A 15,989-nucleotide genomic window follows, 5' to 3' on the forward strand; every position below is an offset into this window, starting at 1 on the left:
AATATGTATTACGTGTTAGGCTAAGGTTGTTGTATAGGACTCTATATGGTGTAAGGTAAGTGTCCATGTTCATATATTAGGCAATATGTCTAGGTGTCCATATGGTGTATGGTTAGTGTCCATGTTCATGTATTAGGCAATATGTCTAGGTGTCCATATGGTGTAAGGTAAGGGTGCATGTTCATGTATTACGCAGTATGTCTAGGTGTCCATATGATGTAAGGTAAGTGTCAATGTTCATGTATTAGCCTATATGTCTAGGTGTCCATATGGTGTAAGGTAAGGGTCCATGTTCATATATTAGGCAATATGTCTAGGTGTCCATCTGGTGTTAGGTAAGGGTCCATGTTCATATATTAGGCAATATGTCTAGGTGTACATATGGTGTAAGGTAAGTGTCCATGTTCATGTATTAGGCAATATGTCTAGGAGTCCATTTGGTGTAAGGTAAGGGTCCATGTTCATGTATTATGCAATATATCTAGGTGTCAATATGGTGTAAGGTATGAGGCAATACGTATTACGTGTTAGGCTAAGGTTGTTGTCCAGGTGTCCATATGGTGAAAGGTAAGTGTCCATGTTCATGTATTAGGCAATATGTCTAGGTGTCCAGATTTGTGTAAGGTAACGGTCCATGTTTATGTATTAGGCAATATGTTTAGGTGTCCATATGGTGTAAGGTAAGTGTCCATGTTCATGTATTAGGCAATATGTCTAGGTGTCCATATGGTGTAAGGTAAGGGTCCATGTTCATGTATTAGGCAATATATATGTAGGTGTCCATATGATGTAAGGTAAGTGTCCATGTTAATGTATTAGGCAATATGTCTAGGTGTCCATATGGTGTAAGGTAAGGGTCCATGTTCATGTATAAGGCAACATGTCTAGGTATCCATATGGTGTAAGGTAAGAGTCCATGTTCATGTACTAGGCAATATGTCTAGGAGTCCATTTGGTGTAAGGTAAGGGTCCATTTTCATGTATTATGCAATACATCTAGATGTCAATATGGTGTAAGGTATTAGGCAATACGTATTACGTGTTAGGCTAAGGTTGTTGTATAGGAGTCTATATGGTGTAAGGTAAGTGTCCATGTTCATATATTAGGCAATATGTCTAGGTGTCCATATGGTGTATGGTAAGTGTCCATGTTCATGTATTAGGCAATATGTCTAGGTGTCCATATGGTGTAAGGTAAGGGTGCATGTTCATGTATTACGCAGTATGTCTAGGTGTCCATATGATGTAAGGTAAGTGTCAATGTTCATGTATTAGCCTATATGTCTAGGTGTCCATATGGTGTAAGGTAAGGGTCCATGTTCATATATTAGGCAATATGTCTAGGTGTCCATATGGTGTAAGGTAAGGGTCCATGTTCATATATTAGGCAATATGTCTAGGTGTCCATATGGTGTAAGGTAAGTGTCCATGTTCATGTATTAGGCAATATGTCTAGGAGTCCATTTGGTGTAAGGTAAGGGTCCATGTTCATGTATTATGCAATATATCTAGGTGTCATTATGGTGTAAGGTATTAGGCAATACGTATTACGTGTTAGGCTAAGGTTGTTGTCCAGGTGTCCATATGGTGTAAGGTAAGTGTCCATGTTCATGTATTAGGCAATATGTCTAGGTGTCCATATGGTGTAAGGTAAGGGTCCATGTTTATGTTTTATGCAATATGTCTAGGTGTCCATATGGTGTAAGGTAAGGGTCAATGTTCATGTATTAGGCAATAGGTCTAGGTGTCCATATGGTGTAAGGTAAGTGTCCATGTTCATGTATTAGGCAATATATCTAGGTGTCCATATGGTGTAAGGTAAGGGTCCATGTTCATGTATTAGTCAATATGTCTAGGTGTCCATATGATGTAAGGTAAGTGTCCATGTTCATGTATTAGCCTATATGTCTAGATGTCCATATGGTGTAAGGTAAGGGTCCATGTTCATATATTAGGCAATATGTCTAGGTGTCCAAATGGTGTAAGGTAAGTGTCCACGTTCTTGTATTAGGCAATATGTCTAGGTGTCCATATGGTGTAAGGTAAGGGTCAATGTTCATGTATTAGGCAATATGTCTAGTTGTCCATATGATGTAAGGAAAGTGTTCATGTTCATATATTAGGCAATATTTCTAGGTGTCCATATGGTGTAAGGTAAGGGTCCATGTTCATGTATAAGGCAACATGTCTAGGTATCCATATGGTGTAAGGTAAGAGTCCATGTTCATGTACTAGGCAATATGTCTAGGAGTCCATTTGGTGTAAGGTAAGGGTCCATGTTCATGTATTATGCAATACATCTAGATGTCAATATGGTGTAAGGTATTAGGCAATACGTATTACGTGTTAGGCTAAGGTTGTTGTATAGGAGTCTATATGGTGTAAGGTAAGTGTCCATGTTCATATATTAGGCAATATGTCTAGGTGTCCATATGGTGTATGGTTAGTGTCCATGTTCATGTATTAGGCAATATGTCTAGGTGTCAATATGGTGTAAGGTAAGGGTGCATGTTCATGTATTACGCAGTATGTCTAGGTGTCCATATGATGTAAGTTAAGTGTCAATGTTCATGTATTAGCCTATATGTCTAGGTGTCCATATGGTGTAAGGTAAGGGTCCATGTTCATATATTAGGCAATATTTCTAGGTGTCCATATGGTGTAAGGTAAGGGTCCATGTTCATGTATAAGGCAACATGTCTAGGTATCCATATGGTGTAAGGTAAGAGTCCATGTTCATGTACTAGGCAATATGTCTAGGAGTCCATTTGGTGTAAGGTAAGGGTCCATGTTCATGTATTATGCAATACATCTAGATGTCAATATGGTGTAAGGTATTAGGCAATACGTATTACGTGTTAGGCTAAGGTTGTTGTATAGGACTCTATATGGTGTAAGGTAAGTGTCCATGTTCATATATTAGGCAATATGTCTAGGTGTCCATATGGTGTATGGTTAGTGTCCATGTTCATGTATTAGGCAATATGTCTAGGTGTCCATATGGTGTAAGGTAAGGGTGCATGTTCATGTATTACGCAGTATGTCTAGGTGTCCATATGATGTAAGGTAAGTGTCAATGTTCATGTATTAGCCTATATGTCTAGGTGTCCATATGGTGTAAGGTAAGGGTCCATGTTCATATATTAGGCAATATGTCTAGGTGTCCATCTGGTGTTAGGTAAGGGTCCATGTTCATATATTAGGCAATATGTCTAGGTGTACATATGGTGTACGGTAAGTGTCCATGTTCATGTATTAGGCAATATGTCTAGGAGTCCATTTGGTGTAAGGTAAGGGTCCATGTTCATGTATTATGCAATATATCTAGGTGTCAATATGGTGTAAGGTATGAGGCAATACGTATTACGTGTTAGGCTAAGGTTGTTGTCCAGATGTCCATATGGTGTAAGGTCAGTGTCCATGTTCATGTATTAGGCAATATGTCTAGGTGTCCAGATTTGTGTAAGGTAACGGTCCATGTTTATGTATTAGGCAATATGTTTAGGTGTCCATATGGTGTAAGGTAAGTGTCCATGTTCATGTATTAGGCAATATGTCTAGGTGTCCATATGGTGTAAGGTAAGGGTCCATGTTCATGTATTAGGCAATATATGTAGGTGTCCATATGATGTAAGGTAAGTGTCCATGTTAATGTATTAGGCAATATGTCTAGGTGTCCATATGGTGTAAGGTAAGGGTCCATGTTCATGTATAAGGCAACATGTCTAGGTATCCATATGGTGTAAGGTAAGAGTCCATGTTCATGTACTAGGCAATATGTCTAGGAGTCCATTTGGTGTAAGGTAAGGGTCCATTTTCATGTATTATGCAATACATCTAGATGTCAATATGGTGTAAGGTATTAGGCAATACGTATTACGTGTTAGGCTAAGGTTGTTGTATAGGAGTCTATATGGTGTAAGGTAAGTGTCCATGTTCATATATTAGGCAATATGTCTAGGTGTCCATATGGTGTATGGTTAGTGTCCATGTTCATGTATTAGGCAATATGTCTAGGTGTCCATATGGTGTAAGGTAAGGGTGCATGTTCATGTATTACGCAGTATGTCTAGGTGTCCATATGATGTAAGGTAAGTGTCAATGTTCATGTATTAGCCTATATGTCTAGGTGTCCATATGGTGTAAGGTAAGGGTCCATGTTCATATATTAGGCAATATGTCTAGGTGTCCATATGGTGTAAGGTAAGGGTCCATGTTCATATATTAGGCAATATGTCTAGGTGTCCATATGGTGTAAGGTAAGTGTCCATGTTCATGTATTAGGCAATATGTCTAGTAGTCCATTTTGTGTAAGGTAAGGGTCCATGTTCATGTATTATGCAATATATCTAGGTGTCATTATGGTGTAAGGTATTAGGCAATACGTATTACGTGTTAGGCTAAGGTTGTTGTCCAGGTGTCCATATGGTGTAAGGTAAGTGTCCATGTTCATGTATTAGGCAATATGTCTAGGTGTCCATATGGTGTAAGGTAAGGGTCCATGTTTATGTTTTATGCAATATGTCTAGGTGTCCATATGGTGTAAGGTAAGGGTCAATGTTCATGTATTAGGCAATAGGTCTAGGTGTCCATATGGTGTAAGGTAAGTGTCCATGTTCATGTATTAGGCAATATATCTAGGTGTCCATATGGTGTAAGGTAAGGGTCCATGTTCATGTATTAGTCAATATGTCTAGGTGTCCATATGATGTAAGGTAAGTGTCCATGTTCATGTATTAGCCTATATGTCTAGATGTCCATATGGTGTAAGGTAAGGGTCCATGTTCATATATTAGGCAATATGTCTAGGTGTCCAAATGGTGTAAGGTAAGTGTCCATGTTCTTGTATTAGGCAATATGTCTAGGTGTCCATATGGTGTAAGGTAAGGGTCAATGTTCATGTATTAGGCAATATGTCTAGTTGTCCATATGATGTAAGGAAAGTGTTCATGTTCATGTATTAGGCAATATGTCTAGGTGTCCATATGGTGTATGGTAAGGGTCTATGTTCATGTTTTAGGCAATATGTCTAGGTGTCTATATGGTGTAAGGTAAGGGTCTATGTTCATGTATAAGGCAACATGTCTAGGTATCCATATGGTGTAAGGTAAGTGTCCATGTTCATGTATTAGGCAATATGTCTAGGAGTCCATTTGGTGTAAGGTAAGGGTCCATGTTCATGTATTATGCAATATATCTAGGTGTCAATATGGTGTAAGTTATTAGGCAATACGTATTACGTGTTAGGCTAAGGTTGTTGTCCAGGTGTCCATATGGTGTACGGTAAGTGTCTATGTTCATGTATTAGGCAATATGTCTAGGTGTCCATATGGTGTAAGGTAAGGGTCCATGTTCATATATTAGGCAATATGTCTAGTTGTCCATATGGTGTATGGTAAGTGTCCATGTTCATGTATTAGGCAATATGTCTAGGTGTCCATATGGTGTAAGGTAAGTGTCCATGTTCATGTATTAGGCAATATGTCTAGGTGTCCATATGGTGTAAGGTAAGGGTCCATGTTCATATATTAGGCAATATGTCTAGTTGTCAATATGGTGTATGGTAAGTGTCCATGTTCATGTATTAGGCAATATGTCTAGGTGTCCATATGGTGTAAGGTAAGGGTCTTTGTTCATGTATTAGGCAATATGTCTAGGTGTCTATATGGTGTAAGGTAAGGGTCCATGTTCATGTATAAGGCAACATGTCTAGGCATCCATATGGTGTAAGGTAAGTGTCCATGTTCATGTATTAGGCAATATGTCTAGGAGTCCATTTGGTGTAAGGTAAGGGTCCATGTTCATGTATTATGCAATATATCTAGGTGTCAATATGGTGTAAGTTATTAGGCAATACGTATTACGTGTTAGGCTAAGGTTGTTGTCCAGGTGTCCATATGGTGTAAGGTAAGTGTCCATGTTCATGTATTAGGCAATATGTCTAGGTGTCCATATGGTGTAAGGTAAGGGTCCATGTTCATATATTAGGCAATATGTCTAGTTGTCCATATGGTGTACGGTAAGTGTCTATGTTCATGTATTAGGCAATATGTCTAGGTGTCCATATGGTGTAAGGTAAGGGTCCATGTTCATGTATAAGGCAACATGTCTAGGTATCCATATGGTGTAAGGTAAGTGTCCATGTTCATGTATTAGGCAATATGTCTAGGTGTCCATATGGTGTAAGGTAAGGGTCCATGTTCATATATTAGGCAATATGTCTAGTTGTCCATATGGTGTATGGTAAGTGTCCATGTTCATGTATTAGGCAATATGTCTAGGTGTCCATATGGTGTAAAGTAAGGGTCCATGTTCATGTATTAGGCAATATGTCTAGGTGTCCATATGATGTAAGGTAAGTGTTCATGTTCATGTATTAGGCAATATGTCTAGGAGTCCATTTGGTGTAAGGTAAGGGTCCATGTTCATGTATTATGCAATATATCTAGGTGTCAATATGGTGTAAGGTATTAGGCAATACGTTTTACGTGTTAGGCTAAGGTTGTTGTCCAGGAGTCCATATGGTGTAAGGTAAGTGTCCATGTTCATGTATTATGCAATATATCTAGGTGTCAATATGGTGTGAGGTATTAGGCAATACGTATTACGTGTTAGACTAAGGTTGTTGTCCAGGTGTCCATATGGTGTAAGGTAAGTGTCCATGTTCATGTATTAGGCAATATGTCTAGGTGTCCATATGGTGTCAGGTAAGGGTCCATGTTCATATATTAGGCAATATGTCTAGGTGTCCATATGGTGTAAGGTAAGGGTCCATGTTCATGTTTTATGCAATATGTCTAGGTGTCCTGATGGTGTTAGGTAAGTGTCCATGTTCATGTATTAGGCAATATGTCTAGGTGTCCATATGGTGTAAGGTAAGGGTCCATGTTCATATATTAGGCAATATGTCTAGTTGTCCATATGGTGTATGGTAAGTGTCCATGTTCATGTATTAGGCAATATGTCTAGGTGTCCATATGGTGTAAAGTAAGGGTCCATGTTCATGTATTAGGCAATATGTCTAGGTGTCCATATGGTGTATGGTAAGTGTAAATGTTCATGTATCAGGCAATATGTCTAGGTGTCCATATGGTGTAAGGTAAGGGTCCATGTTCATGTTTTATGCAATATGTCTAGGTGTCCTGATGGTGTAAGGTAAGTGTCCATGTTCATGTATTAGGCAATAGGTCTAGGTGTCCATATGGTGTAAGGTAAGGGTCCATGTTCATGTTTTATGCAATATGTATAGGTGTTCATATTGTGTAAAGTAAGTGTCAATGTTCATGTATTAGGCAATAGGTCTAGGTGTCCATATGGTGTAAGGTAAGGGTCCATGTTTATTTTTTTAGCAATATGTCTAGGTGTCCATATGGTGTAAGGTAAGGGTCCATGTTCATGTTTTATGCAATATGTCTAGGTGTCCATATGGTGTAAGGTAAGGGTCAATGTTCATGTATTAGGCAATAGGTCTAGGTGTCCATATGGTGTAAGGTAAGGGTCCATGTTCATGTATTAGGCAATAGGTCTAGGTGTCCATATGGTGTAAGGTAAGGGTACATGTTCATGTATTAGGCAATATGTCTAGGTGTCCATATGATGTAAGGTAAGTGTTCATGTTCATGTATTAGGCAATATGTCTAGTTGTCCATATGGTGTAAGGTAAGGGTCCATGTTCATGTATTAGGCAATATGTCTAGGTGTCCATATGGTGTAAGGTAAGGGTCCATGTTCATATATTAGGCAATATGTCTAGTTGTCCATATGGTGTATGGTAAGGGTCAATGTTCATGTATTAGGCAATATGTCTAGGTGTCCATATGGTGTAAGGTAAGGGTCTATGTTCATGTATTAGGCAATATGTCTAGGTGTCTATATGGTGTAAGGTAAGTGTCCATGTTCATGTATTAGGCAATATGTCTAGGTGTCCATATGGTGTAAGGTAAGGGTCCATCTTCATATATTAGGCAATATGTCTAGTTGTCCATATGGTGTATGGTAAGTGTCCATGGTCATGTATTAGGCAATATGTCTAGGTGTCCATATGGTGTAAAGTAAGGGTCCATGTTCATGTATTAGGCAATATGTCTAGGTGTCCATATGATGTAAGGTAAGTGTTCATGTTCATGTATTAGGCAATATGTCTAGGTGTCCATATGGTGTAAGGTAAGGGTCCATGTTCATGTATAAGGCAACATGTCTAGGTATCCATATGGTGTAAGGTAAGTGTCCATGTTCATGTATTAGGCAATATGTCTAGGTGTCCATATGGTGTAAGGTAAGGGTTCATGTTCATGTTTTATGCAATATGTCTAGGTGTCCATATGGTGTAAGGTAAGGGTCAATGTTCATGTATTAGGCAATAGGTCTAGGTGTCCATATGGTGTAAGGTAAGTGTCCATGTTCATGTATTAGGCAATATATCTAGGTGGCCATATGGTGTAAGGTAAGGGTCCATGTTCATGTATTAGTCAGTATGTCTAGGTGTCCATATGATGTAAGGTAAGTGTCCATGTTCATGTATTAGCCTATATGTCTAGATGTCCATATGGTGTAAGGTAAGGGTCCATGTTCATATATTAGGCAATATGTCTAGGTGTCCAAATGGTGTAAGGTAAGTGTCCATGTTCTTGTATTAGGCAATATGTCTAGGTGTCCATATGGTGTAAGGTAAGGGTCCATGTTCATATATTAGGCAATATGTCTAGGTGTCCATTTGGTCTAAGGTAAGGGTCCATGTTCATGTTTTATGCAATATGTCTAGGTGTCCTGATGGTGTAAGGTAAGTGTCCATGTTCATGTATTAGGCAATAGGTCTAGGTGTCCATATGGTGTAAGGTAAGGGTCCATGTTCATGTTTTATGCAATATGTATAGGTGTTCATATGGTGTAAAGTAAGTGTCCATGTTCATGTATTAGCCTTAATGTCTAGGTGTCCATATGGTGTAAGGTAAGGGTCCATGTTTATGTTTTATGCAATATGTCTAGGTGTCCATATGGTGTAAGGTAAGGGTCCATGTTCATGTTTTATGCAATATGTCTAGGTGTCCATATGGTGTAAGGTAAGGGTCAATGTTCATGTATTAGGCAATAGGTCTAGGTGTCCATATGGTGTAAGGTAAGGGTCCATGTTCATGTATTAGGCAATATGTCTAGGTGTCCATATGGTGTAAGGTAAGGGTCAATGTTCATGTATTAGGCAATATGTCTAGGTGTCCATATGATGTAAGGTAAGTGTTCATGTTCATGTATTAGGCAATATGTCTAGTTGTCCATATGGTGTAAGGTAAGGGTCCATGTTCATGTATTAGGCAATATGTCTAGGTGTCCATGTGGTGTAAGGTAAGGGTCCATGTTCATATATTAGGCAATATGTCTAGTTGTCCATATGGTGTATGGTAAGTGTCCATGTTCATGTATTAGGCAATATGTCTAGGTGTCCATATGGTGTAAGGTAAGGGTCTATGTTCATGTATTAGGCAATATGTCTAGGTGTCTATATGGTGTAAGGTAAGGGTCCATGTTCATGTATAAGGCAACATGTCTAGGTATCCATATGGTGTAAGGTAAGTGTCCATGTTCATGTATTAGGCAATATGTCTAGGAGTCCATTTGGTGTAAGGTAAGGGTCCATGTTCATGTATTATGCAATATATCTAGGTGTCAATATGGTGTAAGTTATTAGGCAATACGTATTACGTGTTAGGCTAAGGTTGTTGTCCGGGTGTCCATATGGTGTAAGGTAAGTGTCCATGTTCATGTATTAGGCAATATGTCTAGGTGTCCATATGGTGTAAGGTAAGGGTCCATGTTCATATATTAGGCAATATGTCTAGTTGTCCATATGGTGTATGGTAAGTGTCCATGTTCATGTATTAGGCAATATGTCTAGGTGTCCATATGGTGTAAGGTAAGTGTCCATGTTCATGTATTAGGCAATATGTCTAGGTGTCCATATGGTGTAAGGTAAGGGTCCATGTTCATATATTAGGCAATATGTCTAGTTGTCAATATGGTGTATGGTAAGTGTCCATGTTCATGTATTAGGCAATATGTCTAGGTGTCCATATGGTGTAAGGTAAGGGTCTTTGTTCATGTATTAGGCAATATGTCTAGGTGTCTATATGGTGTAAGGTAAGGGTCCATGTTCATGTATAAGGCAACATGTCTAGGCATCCATATGGTGTAAGGTAAGTGTCCATGTTCATGTATTAGGCAATATGTCTAGGAGTCCATTTGGTGTAAGGTAAGGGTCCATGTTCATGTATTATGCAATATATCTAGGTGTCAATATGGTGTAAGTTATTAGGCAATACGTATTACGTGTTAGGCTAAGGTTGTTGTCCAGGTGTCCATATGGTGTAAGGTAAGTGTCCATGTTCATGTATTAGGCAATATGTCTAGGTGTCCATATGGTGTAAGGTAAGGGTCCATGTTCATATATTAGGCAATATGTCTAGTTGTCCATATGGTGTATGGTAAGTGTCCATGTTCATGTATTAGGCAATATGTCTAGGTGTCCATATGGTGTAAAGTAAGGGTCCATGTTCATGTATTAGGCAATATGTCTAGGTGTCCATATGATGTAAGGTAAGTGTTCATGTTCATGTATTAGGCAATATGTCTAGGTGTCCATATGGTGTAAGGTAAGGGTCCATGTTCATGTATAAGGCAACATGTCTAGGTATCCATATGGTGTAAGGTAAGTGTCCATGTTCATGTATTAGGCAATATGTCTAGGTGTCCATATGGTGTAAGGTAAGGGTCCATGTTCATATATTAGGCAATATGTCTAGTTGTCCATATGGTGTATGGTAAGTGTCCATGTTCATGTATTAGGCAATATGTCTAGGTGTCCATATGGTGTAAAGTAAGGGTCCATGTTCATGTATTAGGCAATATGTCTAGGTGTCCATATGATGTAAGGTAAGTGTTCATGTTCATGTATTAGGCAATATGTCTAGGAGTCCATTTGGTGTAAGGTAAGGGTCCATGTTCATGTATTATGCAATATATCTAGGTGTCAATATGGTGTAAGGTATTAGGCAATACGTTTTACGTGTTAGGCTAAGGTTGTTGTCCAGGAGTCCATATGGTGTAAGGTAAGTGTCCATGTTCATGTATTATGCAATATATCTAGGTGTCAATATGGTGTGAGGTATTAGGCAATACGTATTACGTGTTAGACTAAGGTTGTTGTCCAGGTGTCCATATGGTGTAAGGTAAGTGTCCATGTTCATGTATTAGGCAATATGTCTAGGTGTCCATATGGTGTCAGGTAAGGGTCCATGTTCATATATTAGGCAATATGTCTAGGTGTCCATATGGTGTAAGGTAAGGGTCCATGTTCATGTTTTATGCAATATGTCTAGGTGTCCTGATGGTGTTAGGTAAGTGTCCATGTTCATGTATTAGGCAATATGTCTAGGTGTCCATATGGTGTAAGGTAAGGGTCCATGTTCATATATTAGGCAATATGTCTAGTTGTCCATATGGTGTATGGTAAGTGTCCATGTTCATGTATTAGGCAATATGTCTAGGTGTCCATATGGTGTAAAGTAAGGGTCCATGTTCATGTATTAGGCAATATGTCTAGGTGTCCATATGGTGTATGGTAAGTGTAAATGTTCATGTATCAGGCAATATGTCTAGGTGTCCATATGGTGTAAGGTAAGGGTCCATGTTCATGTTTTATGCAATATGTCTAGGTGTCCTGATGGTGTAAGGTAAGTGTCCATGTTCATGTATTAGGCAATAGGTCTAGGTGTCCATATGGTGTAAGGTAAGGGTCCATGTTCATGTTTTATGCAATATGTATAGGTGTTCATATTGTGTAAAGTAAGTGTCAATGTTCATGTATTAGGCAATAGGTCTAGGTGTCCATATGGTGTAAGGTAAGGGTCCATGTTTATTTTTTTAGCAATATGTCTAGGTGTCCATATGGTGTAAGGTAAGGGTCCATGTTCATGTTTTATGCAATATGTCTAGGTGTCCATATGGTGTAAGGTAAGGGTCAATGTTCATGTATTAGGCAATAGGTCTAGGTGTCCATATGGTGTAAGGTAAGGGTCCATGTTCATGTATTAGGCAATAGGTCTAGGTGTCCATATGGTGTAAGGTAAGGGTACATGTTCATGTATTAGGCAATATGTCTAGGTGTCCATATGATGTAAGGTAAGTGTTCATGTTCATGTATTAGGCAATATGTCTAGTTGTCCATATGGTGTAAGGTAAGGGTCCATGTTCATGTATTAGGCAATATGTCTAGGTGTCCATATGGTGTAAGGTAAGGGTCCATGTTCATATATTAGGCAATATGTCTAGTTGTCCATATGGTGTATGGTAAGGGTCAATGTTCATGTATTAGGCAATATGTCTAGGTGTCCATATGGTGTAAGGTAAGGGTCTATGTTCATGTATTAGGCAATATGTCTAGGTGTCTATATGGTGTAAGGTAAGTGTCCATGTTCATGTATTAGGCAATATGTCTAGGTGTCCATATGGTGTAAGGTAAGGGTCCATCTTCATATATTAGGCAATATGTCTAGTTGTCCATATGGTGTATGGTAAGTGTCCATGGTCATGTATTAGGCAATATGTCTAGGTGTCCATATGGTGTAAAGTAAGGGTCCATGTTCATGTATTAGGCAATATGTCTAGGTGTCCATATGATGTAAGGTAAGTGTTCATGTTCATGTATTAGGCAATATGTCTAGGTGTCCATATGGTGTAAGGTAAGGGTCCATGTTCATGTATAAGGCAACATGTCTAGGTATCCATATGGTGTAAGGTAAGTGTCCATGTTCATGTATTAGGCAATATGTCTAGGTGTCCATATGGTGTAAGGTAAGGGTTCATGTTCATGTTTTATGCAATATGTCTAGGTGTCCATATGGTGTAAGGTAAGGGTCAATGTTCATGTATTAGGCAATAGGTCTAGGTGTCCATATGGTGTAAGGTAAGTGTCCATGTTCATGTATTAGGCAATATATCTAGGTGGCCATATGGTGTAAGGTAAGGGTCCATGTTCATGTATTAGTCAGTATGTCTAGGTGTCCATATGATGTAAGGTAAGTGTCCATGTTCATGTATTAGCCTATATGTCTAGATGTCCATATGGTGTAAGGTAAGGGTCCATGTTCATATATTAGGCAATATGTCTAGGTGTCCAAATGGTGTAAGGTAAGTGTCCATGTTCTTGTATTAGGCAATATGTCTAGGTGTCCATATGGTGTAAGGTAAGGGTCCATGTTCATATATTAGGCAATATGTCTAGGTGTCCATATGGTCTAAGGTAAGGGTCCATGTTCATGTTTTATGCAATATGTCTAGGTGTCCTGATGGTGTAAGGTAAGTGTCCATGTTCATGTATTAGGCAATAGGTCTAGGTGTCCATATGGTGTAAGGTAAGGGTCCATGTTCATGTTTTATGCAATATGTATAGGTGTTCATATGGTGTAAAGTAAGTGTCCATGTTCATGTATTAGCCTTAATGTCTAGGTGTCCATATGGTGTAAGGTAAGGGTCCATGTTTATGTTTTATGCAATATGTCTAGGTGTCCATATGGTGTAAGGTAAGGGTCCATGTTCATGTTTTATGCAATATGTCTAGGTGTCCATATGGTGTAAGGTAAGGGTCAATGTTCATGTATTAGGCAATAGGTCTAGGTGTCCATATGGTGTAAGGTAAGGGTCCATGTTCATGTATTAGGCAATATGTCTAGGTGTCCATATGGTGTAAGGTAAGGGTCAATGTTCATGTATTAGGCAATATGTCTAGGTGTCCATATGATGTAAGGTAAGTGTTCATGTTCATGTATTAGGCAATATGTCTAGTTGTCCATATGGTGTAAGGTAAGGGTCCATGTTCATGTATTAGGCAATATGTCTAGGTGTCCATGTGGTGTAAGGTAAGGGTCCATGTTCATATATTAGGCAATATGTCTAGTTGTCCATATGGTGTATGGTAAGTGTCCATGTTCATGTATTAGGCAATATGTCTAGGTGTCCATATGGTGTAAGGTAAGGGTCTATGTTCATGTATTAGGCAATATGTCTAGGTGTCTATATGGTGTAAGGTAAGGGTCCATGTTCATGTATAAGGCAACATGTCTAGGTATCCATATGGTGTAAGGTAAGTGTCCATGTTCATGTATTAGGCAATATGTCTAGGAGTCCATTTGGTGTAAGGTAAGGGTCCATGTTCATGTATTATGCAATATATCTAGGTGTCAATATGGTGTAAGTTATTAGGCAATACGTATTACGTGTTAGGCTAAGGTTGTTGTCCGGGTGTCCATATGGTGTAAGGTAAGTGTCCATGTTCATGTATTAGGCAATATGTCTAGGTGTCCATATGGTGTAAGGTAAGGGTCCATGTTCATATATTAGGCAATATGTCTAGTTGTCCATATGGTGTATGGTAAGTGTCCATGTTCATGTATTAGGCAATATGTCTAGGTGTCCATATGGTGTAAGGTAAGTGTCCATGTTCATGTATTAGGCAATATGTCTAGGTGTCCATATGGTGTAAGGTAAGGGTCCATGTTCATATATTAGGCAATATGTCTAGTTGTCAATATGGTGTATGGTAAGTGTCCATGTTCATGTATTAGGCAATATGTCTAGGTGTCCATATGGTGTAAGGTAAGGGTCTTTGTTCATGTATTAGGCAATATGTCTAGGTGTCTATATGGTGTAAGGTAAGGGTCCATGTTCATGTATAAGGCAACATGTCTAGGCATCCATATGGTGTAAGGTAAGTGTCCATGTTCATGTATTAGGCAATATGTCTAGGAGTCCATTTGGTGTAAGGTAAGGGTCCATGTTCATGTATTATGCAATATATCTAGGTGTCAATATGGTGTAAGTTATTAGGCAATACGTATTACGTGTTAGGCTAAGGTTGTTGTCCAGGTGTCCATATGGTGTAAGGTAAGTGTCCATGTTCATGTATTAGGCAATATGTCTAGGTGTCCATATGGTGTAAGGTAAGGGTCCATGTTCATATATTAGGCAATATGTCTAGTTGTCCATATGGTGTATGGTAAGTGTCCATGTTCATGTATTAGGCAATATGTCTAGGTGTCCATATGGTGTAAAGTAAGGGTCCATGTTCATGTATTAGGCAATATGTCTAGGTGTCCATATGATGTAAGGTAAGTGTTCATGTTCATGTATTAGGCAATATGTCTAGGTGTCCATATGGTGTAAGGTAAGGGTCCATGTTCATGTATAAGGCAACATGTCTAGGTATCCATATGGTGTAAGGTAAGTGTCCATGTTCATGTATTAGGCAATATGTCTAGGTGTCCATATGGTGTAAGGTAAGGGTCCATGTTCATATATTAGGCAATATGTCTAGTTGTCCATATGGTGTATGGTAAGTGTCCATGTTCATGTATTAGGCAATATGTCTAGGTGTCCATATGGTGTAAAGTAAGGGTCCATGTTCATGTATTAGGCAATATGTCTAGGTGTCCATATGATGTAAGGTAAGTGTTCATGTTCATGTATTAGGCAATATGTCTAGGAGTCCATTTGGTGTAAGGTAAGGGTCCATGTTCATGTATTATGCAATATATCTAGGTGTCAATATGGTGTAAGGTATTAGGCAATACGTTTTACGTGTTAGGCTAAGGTTGTTGTCCAGGAGTCCATATGGTGTAAGGTAAGTGTCCATGTTCATGTATTATGCAATATATCTAGGTGTCAATATGGTGTGAGGTATTAGGCAATACGTATTACGTGTTAGACTAAGGTTGTTGTCCAGGTGTCCATATGGTGTAAGGTAAGTGTCCATGTTCATGTATTAGGCAATATGTCTAGGTGTCCATATGGTGTCAGGTAAGGGTCCATGTTCATATATTAGGCAATATGTCTAGGTGTCCATATGGTGTAAGGTAAGGGTCCATGTTCATGTTTTATGCAATATGTCTAGGTGTCCTGATGGTGTTAGGTAAGTGTCCATGTTCATGTATTAGGCAATATGT

The sequence above is a fragment of the Mytilus galloprovincialis genome, chromosome 9 (assembly GCF_965363235.1).
Source record: "Mytilus galloprovincialis chromosome 9, xbMytGall1.hap1.1, whole genome shotgun sequence".
Taxonomy (NCBI): domain Eukaryota; kingdom Metazoa; phylum Mollusca; class Bivalvia; order Mytilida; family Mytilidae; genus Mytilus; species Mytilus galloprovincialis.